The following is a 16446-nucleotide window of genomic DNA, read 5'->3' on the forward strand; positions in this document are numbered from 1 at the left end:
TGTCGTTAAAATAATGAAATACACTTCCCTTCCTTTCCTCCCCCTCTCCTTTTCAGTCTTTCAGACAAGGGTGTAATCTAAAGGTCTTCAGCTCTTTTTGCTCTAAACTGAACACTTTTCACCTGCATGTCCCGAGAAGTGCCAAATAACCCATGACGTTCCTTTATAGCATTGTAGCTAACAATGGCCTTCACTTTCCCTCCCACCCCATCCATAGAGTAGAGTTTAGCATTTTGCTACATATTAGCGTTATACAATACTGTGCCTTTTAATTGACATTTTGCTACATATTAGCGTTATACAATACTGTGCCTTTTAATTGACATTTTGCTACATATTAGCGTTATACAATACTGTGCCTTTTAATTGACATTTTGCTACATATTAGCGTTATACAATACTGTGCCTTTTAATTTCAAATTTAAGTTCTAAAGTGCATTGGGAAAGTATTCAGACCCCTTGACTTTTTCCACCTTTTGTTACATTACAGCCTCATTCTAAAACTGATTAAGTCATCATTTCCCCATTCTACATACAACACCGCATACATTTTTTGAAAATGTATTAAAATACAAGTTAAAATATCACATTTACATAACTATTCAGACCCTTTACTCAGTACTTTGTTGAAGTACCTTTGGCAGCAATTACAGCCTCGAGGCTTCTTGGGTATGACGCTACAAGCTTGGCACACCTGTATTTGGGCAGTTTCAGTCTGAGTGACCATTAGGTTCTTGGTTACCTCCCTGACCAAGGCCCTTCTTCCCCGATTGCTTAGTTTGGCCAGGCAGCCAGCTCTTGGAAGACTCTTGGTGGTTCCAAACTTCTTCCATTTAAGAATGACGGAGGCCACTGTGTTCTTGGGGACCTTCAATGCTGCAGAAATGTTTTGCTACCCTTCCCCAGATCTGTACCTTGACACAATCCTAAAAAGCTTATTTCTCTCAAATGTTGTAACTATTTTTTTTACATCACTGTTAATGAGCATTTATCCTTTGCCAAAATAATCCATCTACCTGACAGGTGTGGTATATGATGAAGCTGGTTAAACAGCATGATCATTAAACAGGTGCACCTTGTGCTGCGGACAATACAAATTAACTCTAAAATGTGCAGTTTTGTCACACAACACAACAGGGATTGGCCACTGGCATGCTGAGTGCAGGAATGTCCACTAGAGCTGTTGCCAGATAATTTAATAATAATTTCTCTACCATAAGCTACCTCCTCGTTTTAGAGAATTTGGCAGTACGTCCATCCGGCCTCACAACCACAGACCACATGTAAACACACCAGCCAGAACCTCCACATTCAGCTTCTTCACATGCGGGATCATCTGAGACTAGCCACCGGACAGCTGATGAAACTGAGGAGTAATTTCTGTAATAAAGCCCTTTTGTAGTGAAAAACAAATTCAGATTGGCTGGCCCTGGCTCCTGAGTGGTTGGGCCTATGCCACCCCAGAACCACCCATGGCTATGCCCCTGCCCAGTCATGTCAAATCCATAGATTAGGGCCTAATTAATTTATTTAAATTGACTGATTTCCTTATATGAACTGTAACTCGGTAAAATCTTAAAAATTGTAGCTTGTTGCGTTCACATTTTTGTATATTTTTGTTCAGTATAGATTAATGCATTCATTGTCTTTTAAGCTCTAACCAGACTGTGTTGTGGAACTCAGGTGTTGTGGTGTTCATCTCCCTCATTCCCCTTCTCCTCTCTATCAAAGTTTATCTGCCATGTTCAACCTTGTCCCCTCTAACTCCTGTTAGGCTGGCGTCCCTCCATAGTCCCCTCGCTAAACTGCGGTGGGCCCGTTGCCCTGGACGACGGGCGCCCCCTGCTCCTCCAAGCTGCTTCCCAGGAAATGTCACTTTATTGTCAATGCTGCTTAACCGAGATCCAACGGATAATATTAGTCTCCTTGAAGACCACCCAACCTCTGCTTTGTTTTCTGCTGCTCAAAATGGACGCTCAGGTACAGTGGGGCAGTCATAAGCTGTGTTCGAATACTCATACTAACCTCATTAACCGTACTATTTGTGACGAAAATTTAGTATGTTGTATGCTTATTGGTCATAGTATGGATATAGTTAGTATGCTTATTGGTCATAGTATGGATATAGTTAGTATGCTTATTGGTCATAGTATGGATATAGTTAGTATGCCAAAAGTTCCTGGATGTCGTACTAAATTCGCCAAAATACAAAGTACACAAGCAGTGCACACTATTTCAGTGCTTTTAGGGCCCGTAATGCAATTCTTCAGAAAATGGGCTAACCACCTCTGTTAGGGCAAGTAAAATGGTCAGAGTGAGGTGTTCTCTCTCTCGCAAACATTAGCCAGTTAGCTTAGGTGCTTCATTGCAGTTGTGAGGTCAGAACGCTCGGATCAACCCTACTCCTCGGCCAGAGGAACGTACAGTGTGCGCTCCGAATTTACGAACGGACAATCTGACAAAGCTCTGAATTTACGAAGGTCCAGAGCGCACTTTGGCACTCCAGATTGAATTTACGATGACACCTGAAGTCATATAATGTCTAACTAGTCATTTGTTATGCTAATAAGCTAGCAAGAGGTTGCATAGCAACAACATCTACTTCCGGGAAAAAAAGGTGAAGCGCTGAGTACGCTCAACTGAAAGGATCCCGTTTGTTTACAGTATACTAAAATGAACTAATAGTATATAGTGTGTAGTATATACTCATTAAGTATGTAGTATACAGTATGTTAGTATGGGTATTTGAACACAATGAGCTCCTGTTAAATTACTACTGTAGTTGTGATATTGTAGTATTAGTGTTCTATATGCAATTCTATGGGTGCAGTCTCTCGAAGATATTCAGAATCCATTCATATTAGTCAATATGGTTATTGTAATCGACATTAAGCACAGAAGTACTGTAGACAGACAACATGGGAAATGTGGCCTCAGGGGACAGAGATGCTGCTCACTCAAGTGTCTTAGAGAAAGCCACTCTTGGGGAATACACGCACACACGCACACACACACACACACGCACGCACGCGCACGCACGCACGCACGCACACACACACACACACACACACACACACACACACACACACACACACACTACCTATTGCAGCTAAGATTTGAAGCCTTTCTGTCATGTTTGATATTGTTCTGCCATTCAAGGATCATTGATCTATAAACAGTACTGAAGGTTAACTGTTAAACCTACTATTATCATGTCATTTAAAGGAGAAGACAGAGAGAGCACAGCACTGAGAAATCAATGGTTACTTCTCTCTCCTCCTGTCCCCCTCTTTCTCTCCCCCCCCCCTCCTCTCTCAGACTGCGTTAACCTGCTGCTGACTTCAGGGGTGTCTACTGATGTTTCTGATTTAAACGCCTTTACACTTTGCCGCCTCACATGGACACCACAGGTTGGTCCACAACACAACACAACTAACCCCTGTCAATCACTGCTATATACAGCAGCCTCTTTAACCTTTTACTGGGCTGAACCAGGGTCACACAGAGTGTTTCTTGGTAGTCTTAAACAAGTCTACTTTGAAACAAAAGTATACACCTTACAAAAAGAAGACATGTCAGAGTTGAAATACATTCACATTTTTTATTTTTTTTATTTTACCCCCCTATTTCGTGGTATCCAATTGTTAGTATCTTGTCTCATCACTCGAAAGTTACGCGTCCCCCAAAACACAACCCAAGACTGCTTCTTAACACAGCATGCATCCAACCCAGAAGCCAGCCGCACCAATGTGTCAGAGGTGCGCAGTTAGCATGCACTGCGCCCGGCCCCCACAGGAGTCGCCAAACCCTCCCTAACCCAGACAACGCAATTGTGCGTCGCCCCACAGACCTCCCAGTCGTGGCCGGCTGCGACAGAGCCTGGGCGCGAACCCAGGGTCTCTGGTGGCACAGCTAGCGCTGTGATGCAGTTCCCTAGACCACTGGGCCACCTGGGAGGCAGAAATATATGAAATTTTGAGTTTTGATATAACATTTTATCACAGAAAACTGAAATGTAACAAACCCATTTGACATAGAAACAGCAGATTTTCATTGTTTGAAATATATGAAATATATGAATAACATTCCACATTGACTGCAGGAAAGGGCTACTGTCTGGTTCCAGATAGAGCCACTGTCAGTAACTGTTGGCTCAATATTTGTTCCTCCAATAAACTGACAGAAATTGTTTCTCAGATATTGTAACACATACAGCTGTCAAATATGTCACTGAAAGTGTTACATATCATAGTGTTACTGTACATGTTAAATATAGTGTCCTCTCCGTGTTTGGCTGGTGGCTCCGAGTAGAAGTTGCCCTTAGGCACAGATCTAGGATCAAGCCCACCCCTGGTTTAGGGCATAGAGAATGATAGAGGACTCTAGGGTCCAAAAGCTAGTTTTAGCATGGGCAGCGCCATTGAGGACTTGCACTATTTTGAAGTAGTCAACCGGGTGAGACTTCCTTTGGGTTAAGGAAGGATCACAAGATTTCATCCGTGTCATCAGGAGGGATCAGCCAATGAATTATACTTGTGAGCAAACATTCTCTAACTGCAGGTGGCAGTACCTAGGTACCTGTTCAAACAAACACACTGCACGTGGCAGTACCTAGGTACCTGTTCAAACAAACACACTACAGGTGGCAGTACCTAGGTACCTGTTCAAACAAACACACTGCAGGTGGCAGTACCTAGGTACCTGTTCAAACAAACACACTACAGGTGGCAGTACCTAGGTACCTGTTCAAACAAACACACTACAGGTGGCAGTACCTAGGTACCTGTTCAAACAAACACACTACAGGTGGCAGTACCTAGGTACCTGTTCAAACAAACACACTACAGGTGGCAGTACCTAGGTACCTGTTCAAACAAACACACTACAGGTGGCAGTACCTAGGTACCTGTTCAAACAAACACACTACAGGTGGCAGTACCTAGGTACCTGTTCAAACAAACACACTACAGGCACGATGCACCATTTCCGTTTGTTTACCAGTAAACAAAGAAAATTGAATACATCAACATGGAGATGTCTTCAATGGTGCCGCCCATGGTCTCACGCCGCTGTGTGGACACCCAAGAAACAGGAGCCGGGATGCCTTTTCCTTTATGTCAGCAGTGCTGCGCTGGGCACACATTGCCAGCCCAGGGCCAATAGCATGCTCTGTTGAGTGTGGAAATTGAAGAAAGGCAGCTGAAGTAGGCCTTAATCCTGTCCCTGGGCAGAGCATACAGTATATTACTAGAGCTACAGTAATGTATAGTCATGTATTCTGTGTGTGATGTGACAGTCAGCGTGCCGATCGGCTTTCCCCCAATATTATTTGTTTTACTATCCTTCTGGGGACCAAAAAATTGATTCCTAGTCAAAATGATATTTTCCCTAAACCTTTTTATTTTACTAGGACAGTAAGTTAAGAACAAATTCTTATTTTCAATGACGGCCTAGGAACAGTGGGTTAACTGCCTTGTTCAGGGGCAGAACGACAGATTTGTACCTTGGGGATCTGATCTTGCAACCTTTTGGTTACTAGTCCAATGCTCTAACCACCACACTGCCTAACCTTAACCCCAATCCCCAAAACCTAACCCTAACTCCTAAACCTAACCCCTAAATCTAACCCCTAGCCCTAAACCTAACCCTAACTCCTAAACCTAACCCCTAGCCCTAAACCTAACCCTAACTCCTAAACCTAACCCCTAACTCCTAAATCTAACCCCTGACTCCTAAACTTAACCCCTAAATCTAACCCCTAACTCCTAAACCTAACCCTAACTCCTAAACCTAACTCCTAAATCTGACTCCTAAACACTAACTCCGTGTCAGCGGTCGCCACAGGAGTCGCTAGAGCACAATGGGACAAGGAACCCGGACAACGCTGGGCCAATTGCGCTACTCGGGAGGCCCCCGCAAATTGATTTTAACAAACAATTGGTCCCCCAAAAAATGCGTCCCTCCGTTGAATTTCAAAATCTCGATGTGGCCCTCGAGCCAAAAATTTTGCCCACCCCTGCCCTAACCCTAATCCTAAACCTAACCCCTGAGCCTAAAATAGCTTCTGGTCCCCACAAGCATAGTAAAACCAAAAACACACACAAAGACCTTCATTGGCCTGCCTCAACTAAACATCCTCAGAGCAGTACTGTATGTCTGCTCTCACAATACAGAGAGAGGTTGACAGTTTGACAGCACAGAGATGTTCCCAAAACCTTTTAATAGTCGCAGAGTTTCACTACATCTACGTGTATAACCCAACCTCTTCTCCTCTTCTCCTGTGTGTGTCCCATGTCCAGGTGTGTGGAGGCCCTGGTGGTCGGTGGGGCTGATGTGGACCAAAGACCCCTCTGTTCATGGCCAGCAGAGCCGACAGGCTGGACTGTACCAGTGCCTTGGTCAACGCCGGGGCCGACCGCTCAAGAGCCACCACCGTAAGTCACCAACTGGCCTATTTTGTCCTATAATGTCCCCAACTGTTCTCAGCTGTGCCCTGTTGTCCTCTGCAGCCCCCCAGTTCCCCTGTTTTCAGACTGTCTGTTATTGTCTGTCTAATGACTCACTCTTTTGTCCTCTCATTTACTCAACTGTCTGTTATTGTCACACTCAGGACTGTTTTTGAACAAACAATCAAGATCACAGAAAGCTACTAGGTTTTCAAGTCTGATAGGCGAGTCGTGGCGTCCTGTCACTAGAATAAATACCCTTCAAAACACTGTTTCCCTCCAAGGGAATTCACTATTACATTTGCATCACAACACCAGGACCTTTACAACATAGCATAGGGCCAGAAACCAACAGAGCCTTTTTTTAAATATAAAGTCTGTGATCATGGTTCAACGCATTTCACATATAGGTTTCCTGTGTCTCTATAGCAACTATATGGCATATGACTAATTGTTCTTGACAATGATTTATGAATGTGTTTTGTTTAGTTTTATAGTTAGTTCCGTTATAATTGGTGACTCCCCTCTGTGAATAGCCATCACATTGTTGTCCCTGGGCAACTACCTACTTACACAGCTCCACTGGGCTATTTTTGTCATATCACATTTGTAGAAATTATATTGACTAATATTGCACAGAAAGCATTGCCAATTTTGTGTGAACAGGTTTGAGTGTGTGTAGGTGGATAATTTATTTGTGTGCGTGTGTGCATGCGCGCGTGTGTGTCCCAATGATAATATGTGTGTGTGATCCACAGGACAGCTACAAGGCTCTCCACGAGGCATTCAGCTTGGGACATGTAGACACTCTGCGGCTCCTCCTCTGCCACCCTGCCCCTGACTGTACCCACACCATGACCCTAACCCTGACTGTACCCACACCATGACCCTGACTGCAACCATAGTCCTGGTCCTGCCACGATCCCGGTCTTGTCTAGCACCTTGCTCAACCAGGATAACTGTGAGGGCTGGACCACTGCACACATCACTGCTGCCAGGGGCTTCAAGGTACTGGGACACTGATCATGTACTGTTGTCTCGGACATATGGAGGTATACTGAATAACGTACAGTACTATACATATAGACTCACAAACACACCATCAGGAACTTCTCTCTGTATGGTTTAACTGACTTACCTAGTAAAATAAAAAATAGATAGTGGGCTAGTCAGGATATTCTTTAGAGATAGTGGGCTAGTCAGGATATCCTTTAGAGATAGTGGGCTAGTCGGGATATTCTTTAGAGATAGCGGGCTGGTCGGGATATCCTTTAGAGATAGTGGGCTAGTCGGGATATCCTTTAGAGATAGTGGGCTAGTCGGGATATCCTTTAGAGATAGTGGGCTAGTCGGGATATCCTTTAGAGATAGTGGGCTAGTCGGGATATCCTTTATTGATAGCGGGCTAGTCGGGATACCCTTTAGCGATAGCGGGCTAGTCGGGATATCCTTTAGCGATAGCGGGATATCTCTAAAGGATATCCCGACTAGCTCGCTATCTCTAAAGGATATCCCGACTAGCCCGCTATCCCTAAAGGATATCCCGACTAGCCCGCTATCCCTAAAGGATATCCCGACTAGCCCGCTATCCCTAAAGAATATCCCGACTTGCCCGCTATCCCTAAAGAATATCCTGACTAGCCCGCTATCTCTAAAGGATATCCCAAAACAGAGAGAATGCATGTTGGTCCCTATCTCAGGCAGTGAGCTGAGCCTTGTCTGTTATTTTAGACGTATCCTCCAACCAGAGCCAAGTTTACCGAGGTGTTGCGGTCTATTTTGAGCTGTAACGCAACACGGTCCAAACAGCTGCTGTCCCTGACCGCCTCCTGACCGCCTCCTGATTCAAGTTTGAATTTCCCCTTGTCAGCATGATGGAATGGATGGCACCCAACGGAATACCAAGCACCCAGCGACTCCCTGCTGAACTGAATCGCATATATAAATGTGAATCTTTCTTATTCTTTCTGATAAATCGCTCTTACAGTGTAAGTTGATTCCAGGGGAATCACTATGGGAAGTATGGGTCTTAGAAAAATTTGTTTCCATTTGATTCACTGAATGAATCACCGGCCCGCTGTTATCTCTCAACGTTACTCACTATTTAATTGGACATTTAGGAGTAAATAGTAGATGAATAACAGGCTGTAAAATAAAACAAACTTTTTTTTGTTAAGAATACATTTTTGTCTTATGAATGACTGTCAATAAAGTTTAATTTAGTTGTATTCACATGTAAAAGCTGAATTGCAGTGACTGTTGGATGAATAGTTTTGGAAATAATTGACTCCTTGATAGCTGATTATTGATATCGGGGCTCTTCCAGGCACCTGGCATTGCAACTGGTGTAGCAAAGGTCATAGAGAGAGAGAGAGAGAGAGAGAGAGAGAGAGAGAGAGAGACACACACACACACACACACACACACACACACACACACACACACACACACACACACACACACACACACACACACACACACACACACACACACATCTCTCTCTTTCTATTTCTGTATCACACACATCCTTACACAGGGCAGCTCTGTTGGATGACACTCGTCCCTGGGTCCTGTCCAAAGGTGTGACCGGGCCAAGCTGGAGAGGGCTGGGCCACGAGCCTAATTGTTCTTGGCCCAATCACAACACACCACACTCACACTGAGAGGCTGCCCAAAATAAACACACACACACACACGTTGGGCTCTATTCAATCCACATCGCGGAAGTTCAGCTTTACAGCGTGATTGAAATTTAAAGGCAATGTTCCCGCTTTAGTGGAGACTGCATTCACAATAAACGCTGAATATGTCGACTCAGTCGGAAATTACCATTAAGTTTCTATTGCGGAATCTGTCAAGATTGAATAGAGCCCTTTTGTCACGTTCTGACCTTAGTTCCTTTGTGATGTCTTTGTTTTAGAATGGACAGGGCGTGAGTTGGGTGGGCAGTCTATGTTATTTTTTCTATGATTTGGTATTTCTGTGTTTGGCCTGGTATGGTTCTCAATCAGAGGCAGCTGTCAACCGTTTTCCCTGATTGAGAACCATACTTAGGCAGCCTGTTTTCACCCTTGAGTTGTGGGTGATTATACTTTCTGTTTAGTGTGTTTTGCACCTGACGGAGCTGTTTCGGTTGTGCTTTTTTGTTTCTTTGTTTGATGTTGTTCAGTTAAAATAAATAAGATGAACAAGTACCACGCTGCACTTTGGTCCTCCGATCCTTCCTACTCCTCCTCGTCAGAGGAAGAAGAAGACCGTTACACATTTACCTCTCTATAATTGAGTCGATTAGTATATAATATATTTAATATATTTCTCCAAGGAGGCAATTTCCCGGTCACATTGTTTGGATAAACTCCCCAATGTGTCCTGTTTAAGAATTACTAATCTAATCTGGGTCCTGTCTATGAATGACTAATCTTGAGACCCAGAACCAAATCAACTATTCCAATTTCAATGTTAATGCTGTGTCATGACTCTCCTGTGAAGATCTGAAGGATCAGGTTACAGTGGGCCTGCTTTAGAGCGTGCTCTCTCCTGTAGAGGGGGAGAGCGGGAAGTCGGCTGTTTTATGGCGGTCGTAAATACCGAAACTCCTTTCCCCACTGCCAAAAGGAAAGTTGAAAATCCCTTTGTTACCACAGAGAAAGACTTTGCAGTACGATAACCTCAAAAGGTTTTCTGATGTAACAATATTTATGTATTCCAACCAGTTGGAATGGTCCGTGGGTATTTAAACAATAATCATGTCCAACATTTACTATGTGACGTTATAACGGAAACATTGTAACTTTAAGAGCTTTCACAATGTATTTCTCAGATTTGCATCTTGCATGTTGTGAAACTACTTCTTACAAATATAAAGATGGAATGTATTTTAGCCTCCAAAAGGAGAATTGTCTTTCATGTAAAGTTTTTCCCAGTCAGTAACCACGGCCACGCAAGCACATTGGGACAAAAGGGATGGAACCGCCCTCCAAGGCGAGTGCTTATAAAGGACTCCTGACAACATTTACATTAGTTCAAAACGCAGGCACTGGAGTTCCCACGTTGAAATGGCTGGAACTCTGAAACTTTCAACAGAGAAGAAGTACTACTTATGCCAAAGAGACCCCCGGTCAGCCAGACGCCACGAATGTTTAAGAAATCTACAAACGAGTCAAGATAACGCAGGGACGGAGTCCCCACTTTGAAATGGCTAAACTCTGAAACTATCGATCACTACTGAAGAAGTAAATCCTAGACCGTGACCTTTATCAGTCCGCAGCTGAAAATATACGTAAGTCTAGGACGAGAATACCGACAACGGCGGGAGCATCTACTCTAAGAGAACAACTCTAAGAACTACAGGGTACGTTGACGTATCCATTATAACAGAGCTACAAAGGACACAGCGACCAGAGTTAAACAACCAGAGACTCTCTGATGAACTAATATCCAGCAGACGGACCGGCGATTGCAGAGTGGGACAGCAAGACCTACACTCGTAAATATGTAAATTGCCATTTCTTTTCGAATGAGGGGTTGTTCATGTTCAAGGTATTAGCAATTTCTATGAGTGTAGTTATCAGCACTAAGTTTCCCGACCTTGAGCTGTCCCACCCCTTTCCTTTGTCTACCAAGCCGTCATATCGGCTTAGCCCACTAGGGACTTTTCTATCATGTCAGTAACCAATTAATGACCAATTGTGTGTGTTTTTATGTAATTCTGTGATTGATTAGTTAGTAAATAAAATAATTAAGCCAATTTGTATATCGCTGATTCCTGATTTATGTTAGGGTTCGTGCAGATATCCAAGGGTGTGCAATGTTCAGTAATGAGACTGATGAGGTAAAAACACATTAATAAGTGACTGTAATCGATAAGATATGAAAATATCGGAAGAGTTCATTTGGGAAATAAATACTCTTTAAACATTTTCCCGTGGTGCCCCGACTTCCTCGTTAATTAAAGTGACATGATTAGTTTAATCGTGTTATTAAATGACACGATTAAATTGATTTGGGAATATACAGTCTTCACATTTAATGATAGTCAAGGCTATGACAGCTGTCACAAGAGACTAGTGAATGATTGGCTCGTTACATAGAGTCTGAACCGACGGAGTGAAATCTAGTCTAGCCAGGGGAAAGATCATCCAGTCTGTCTGAGCTCAGACAATGGAGAGGAGGGGTCTGTCCTCAGTTTAACACGTCAAGGGGAAACCATCTGTGGGAATTCTGCCGGAGCAACCGCTTTATCAAAACACAAGGACAAGAGAGTAAGGGAGGGAATCCGTAGTGAAGGGTGGGATGAAAGAGAAAGAGAACAGTGGAAATGGGGATGCATTATGGATGAGATATGGAAGGAGGGAGGGAGAGAGTTTGGCATATTTAGAGAAATGTGTCTGGTTTCTGTGTCAGTGAAGATCAGCACCCCCGATGGGTTTTGGGTTTGTCTTCGTTGTCGCCTGTAAGGGAGTGGGTGTGTGGGTGGGTGCACTCTGTGTGTGCTTACAGAACCTTTAAAGTATCAACTGTGTAAATGTGTAATGTTGAAGTAAAGTTGTCTAGACACAGTATGTGGAGGTTTAAGTTTTTGTGCTGTATTTATTGTTGGTATGCACATGTGTGTGTGCTTGAGTATAGCATTGTTAATATGTGTGTGTGTGTGTGTGTGTGTGTGTGTGTGTGTGTGTGTGTGTGTGTGTGTGTGTGTGTGTGTGTGTGTGTGTGTGTGTGTGTGTGTATGAATGTGTGCGTGTGTGTACCTGATTCGGGTCTTTATTGATCCCCTATCCACCCACTGCCAGAGTGTTGTAGTGTTGCCTGGGAAGCTTTAGCTAGCTGTTTCTCTTTCTGCTGTGTAATACTGGCTGGCTCATTTCCTGTCTGCTAAGAACACTGTGTTTTGACAGCACAGGGAAGATTCCTCCAGTTTCTGACACTGAGACAGCGTAGCTGAAATTTAAAGCACTGTCAAACACTGTGTGTGTTCATATGTCTGTCTGTGTGTGTCTGTGTGTGTGTGTGTGTCTTCATTGAATTAGACCGCTGCGCCACTCGGGAGCAAATGCCTATGTGTCTGAATTGAACGTTAGTGTGTGTGTGTGTGTGTGTGTGTGTCTGTCTGTTTGTCTTCATATGTCTATGTGTCTGCAAATGAGTGTGTGTGTCTGTGTGTGTGTGTGTGTGTTGTGATTTGCTCATTTCCTGTCTGTTTTTGTGTTTCTTGACAGGCCTGTCAGAGTCGTGCCTTGATGAGCTGGCCCTGGAATCCCTCATGCCTCTTCAGCTGCATCCCTCATGCCTCTTCAGAACTACATCTTCCTGGTACACACACATACACACACACACACACACACACACACACACACACACACACACACACACACACACACACACACACACACACACACACACACACACACAAGGACAGAGGAGAAGTAGAATATGATTATATGGATTCACAAAACAGGTCACTTGGATTTTGGATTTAGTATTTTTGTGCCCTCTACTGGCCACATGTATACTAGCCACATATTTTGGGGAATGAGAATGTAGCTTGGTCCTAATTATCTGCCTTTCTCTATAAGTGTGTCTGAAACTGCTTGCTAATAAAGGACAGGATAGAAAGGACGCTTAGTGTGTCACTTTGTGTTATGGGCCGTAAGGGGACCTGTCAAGAGTACCTAGCCAATCAGACTTCCCTCTGAATCAAGACGAAGCAGGAGTCTATGGGTGTGGCCTGTGACATCTGGGTGGAGGTGGACAGGGGTCTGACTATGAACATCTGTTGGACACCTTCATCAACTGTGGTAAATAGTATTTCTAAATGTTGTTATAAACTAGAGTTATACTTGCCTCATTCTGTTCAGTAATCTTGGATTATGCTGCTCCATAAGGTCAGTCACAGGAAGACACTGCTCCCTTAGGAACAGATCTAGGATCATCATCCGGACCAGAAAACACAAACTGACAAAACTAAGATCCGTGATTGTGGAACATAGTCCTTCACGTGGAGTAGGCCATCGTATCCCGGCTCTGGAACATAGTGGTGGTCCTTCACATGGAGTAGGCTATCGTCTCCCGGCTCTGGAACAGAGTGGTGGTCCTTCACGTGGAGTAGGCCATCGTCTCCCGGCTCTGGAACAGAGTGGTGGTCCTTCACGTGGAGTAGGCCATCGTCTCCCGGCTCTGGAACATAGTGGTGGTCCTTCACATGGAGTAGGCTATCGTCTCCCGGCTCTGGAACAGAGTGGTGGTCCTTCACGTGGAGTAGGCCATCGTCTCCCGGCTCTGGAACATAGTGGTGGTCCTTCACGTGGAGTAGGCTATCGTCACCCGGCTCTGGAACAGAGTGGTGGTCCTTCACATGGAGTAGGCCATCGTCTCCCGGCTCTGGAACAGAGTGGTGGTCCTTCACATGGAGTAGGCCATCATCTCCTGACACTGGGCATCACCTAGCAAACACCGCCTGAGCTCGGGCCAGTGAGCGGTGGTCAAGGCTGCTCTCAGTATCCTGGTCAACAAAGCCGTCCTGCAGGGTTGCCCTCTGCCACGGCACGGTGGGTACACACTACACTAATGCCTGAATTAAACTATAGGGCCGACCCGACCTGTAATGGCTCAGCTAGTTTCTTTTCACATTGTCCTTTCCAGCACGGGTCCAGCAACTATGGTAGATGCGTTACCAGGCCAGCTCAGTACAGCTCGGCTTGCTTGGATCGGTTTGGCCCTATAGTGTTCATCTGGGTTGAATATGTGTTTGTCTTATGTATTTTGGATTGATGGATGATAGGTAGACTGCTTGTTTGCCTGGTTGGGAGGAAGGTAGATTGGTAGTTGTATAGGTGGATAGAGAGAATAGTTTAATAGTCCTAAATGTCCATGTGTTTCCCTCCTCATCAGAGATTAACAGGCACCTGTTGAAGTTCCGAGGTGGGACCTTCCCTCTCTTAACCATTGGCTCCTGTAAAGGGGGCGGCGGCAGGAAGGGGTAGGACAGTAGCATGTGGAGATGAGCCAATACCAGCCCACGAAAGAAGGGGAAACCCCGCCTCCAACTGGAGCTGTGGAGATTCTCTCAGAGAAGGTAGGATGAATCAGTGTTTTTCACTACTGTTGTAAAGTTTAATTTAGTTTGAATAGCCATAATGGTTATTCATGTTGTCCTTGTCTTGCCTGCAGGGTCATTGTCCAGCACTGATGTCCTCTTCATCTCCAACGGCAATACTCCGAGGTCAGAGATGTTAACCTGAGCCGTTCATTTGACCCTTTGGGAAGTATCCATTTAGTATTGTTTTCCAGTAAAATTAGTTTATATGATGCAACCACTAGTATGTTATTGATATCATGTAGCATGCTGTGTTCTAGCCTCTATGAAATGTGACCGGTGCCTAGATTTGGTCATAAGTAGCTAAATGTTTTTTTTTATATATTGGATAAAAGTAGAGACTCAGAGCTAGAAAATAGTTGAGGAACAATGGGAAAGTAATAAACTTGTAACCTCACTGGAGAGCTCTTCTTCGTCTACACCAGGGGTGTCAAAGTCAAATGGACGGAGGGCCAAATAAAAAAATCAGCTACAAGACGAGGGCCGGACTGTTCGAATGTTCATTGAAAAATTTTTAAATGACGCATATAGTCTAGTGAACCTAATTGAACCTACTGAAAACCTAACAAATATATTACAATATGATCAGATAAATAAAGCAATATTTTCTTATGGCTCTGTCAGTAATCTTTAATTTTCAACAGACACAAAAGACAAATTTCCTTTATATAAATATCCCCATAACATGAACATTAAATGAAAGAAACCGGTATTCAAGGCACCATCAGTAGACTATATTTTCTATTTTAGCAAAAGTGGGCTAAATTTACTTCAAAGAAAAAACAATAATAGCAATTTTCTATCATCCACTCAACTGAAATATTTTTAAAATATAATTGGATTGAAATACAAAAAAATAAAGTGCAAAAATCTATTAATCAAAAACAACACTTTGTTTAAGGAGAAGTAACATGCAGTGAAAACAAATATTAAATTTTAACTTTTAAACTTGAACTGAGTAAAAACTCTAAATATGTGATTGCACAGTAATGTTCACTTGTTTGAGGTTGAGGGTGATACTTGGTGGTGTCCCATCTTTTCCACAAGTTCATCAATGTTCGGGGTAAGGCTCTGAGCTGAAGAAATCCTCAGAATTGAGTGGAGGTGTTCAGCAGTAAGTCGACTTCTGTGTGATGTTTTGTTCAGGTTCATCAAAGAAAACAGTTGTTCACACAGGTATGTGCTGCCAAACATAGACAACGTTTGAGCAGCCTGGATGCGCAGCTGGGGCATTGTGCCGGGGAGGAAACGGGCGAACTCCGCAGCACCCACTGCCGCATATTTTGCCCTCAGTGCATCATTGCATTGGAGGTCAATCAACTCCATTTGGAGGTTTGGTGGTGAGCTTTCCACGTCAACAGCAAATGGGTTACCGAGCAGTTCCAACCTGCTTTTTTGTGCTTCAAAGTCAGCAAATCGGCGTCGAAAGTCAGCGGCAAGCATACCTATTTTATCAGCCAACTGTGTGCTCGGGAACGCACTGGTAGAGAGCTTCTCTTTCATGGTCTGGCAGCTGGGAAAGTGGCTCAAATTTTCTTTCCGCATCTGCGTCTCCCACAGAGTCAGTTTGGTTTTAAATGCCTTCACTGTACTGTACATATCAGAGATGACACGATCCCGACCCTGCAGCTGCAAGTTTATTGCATTCAGATGACTCGTAATGTCACACAGAAAAGCCATTTCACACAGAAACATTTCGTCTCGGAGTTGTGTTGTGTCTTTCCCTTTGCTGTCCAAGAACAGACAAATCTCCTCACGAAGCTCGAAACATCTTTGAAGCACCTTTCCCTGGCTTAGCCATCGCACCTCTGTGTGATAAGGCAAATCACCATGCTCCGTTTCTAACTCCGTCAGAAATGCCTTGAACTGGCGGTGATTCAAACCTTTGGCTCTGATAAAGTTAAC

At 43.9% G+C, this 16446-nt stretch overlaps 1 pseudogene; it reads left to right on the forward strand.

Annotated features, from left to right (window-relative positions):
- The window catches only part of LOC139378405 (cortactin-binding protein 2-like), a 119926-nt pseudogene that overhangs the window by 99764 nt on the left and 3716 nt on the right, over positions 1-16446 (forward strand).

This window comes from Oncorhynchus clarkii, chromosome 2 (assembly GCF_045791955.1).
Source record: "Oncorhynchus clarkii lewisi isolate Uvic-CL-2024 chromosome 2, UVic_Ocla_1.0, whole genome shotgun sequence".
Taxonomy (NCBI): domain Eukaryota; kingdom Metazoa; phylum Chordata; class Actinopteri; order Salmoniformes; family Salmonidae; genus Oncorhynchus; species Oncorhynchus clarkii.